Raw genomic sequence first — 575 nt, 5'->3', positions numbered from 1 at the left:
GTAGAGGGGATGGGAAGGAGGAAGGGAGATCATGGGGCAGAGATAAACTGTATTCTGAACAGGACAAAGAAATACATTTTTTGTGTGATCCCACTGATGAAGTGGGGTGCCTTATTTCTGGAAATTACGTACATTGGAAATACTCCTTTCAATCCTTCTCTGTTGTAAAAAAAAAAAAATAGGTAAACACACAAGGCACAGTAATTATTTGTGATACATTTTACTTGTGCTTTGATATGTGCATGATGCAGATTGGATCCTATCTTTTATAAGGGTTAAAATATACACTACTAAACCATGTAATATACTTTTCTATGCAAAGCAGATTTATTTTTCAGTACCCGATTTTACAATTCAAGAGAGCTTTAAAGCAATTATAATCTCCTCCTTCACTATTAAAGTCTGTTTGATAATGTGGAAGACAAGTAATGTTGGAAATTAAAGATTTGTAAACTGGTTCCTTTTCTATGGTAATTTCCTAATTGGTGGTATTCTACTTTATCCCCTACTATTTTGATGCAAAAATGCTGCACTCTACAGCATTACTGTGTAAGTATATGGGTTGTATTCTTCCT

General features: G+C 34.1%; 1 protein-coding gene across 1 annotated transcript in view; it reads right to left on the bottom strand.

The window, feature by feature from the left end:
- Window positions 1-293: 293 nt before the first annotated feature.
- Window positions 294-575, bottom strand: part of LOC119587012 (carnitine O-acetyltransferase-like) — a gene marked incomplete in the record, with an annotated part of 21142 nt that continues 20860 nt past the window's right edge. The window contains 1 exon segment of the mRNA XM_037935759.1: window positions 294-575.

The sequence above is a fragment of the Penaeus monodon genome, chromosome 22, assembly GCF_015228065.2.
Source record: "Penaeus monodon isolate SGIC_2016 chromosome 22, NSTDA_Pmon_1, whole genome shotgun sequence".
Lineage (NCBI taxonomy): Eukaryota > Metazoa > Arthropoda > Malacostraca > Decapoda > Penaeidae > Penaeus > Penaeus monodon.
This window is presented reverse-complemented; position numbering and strand designations above follow the sequence as displayed.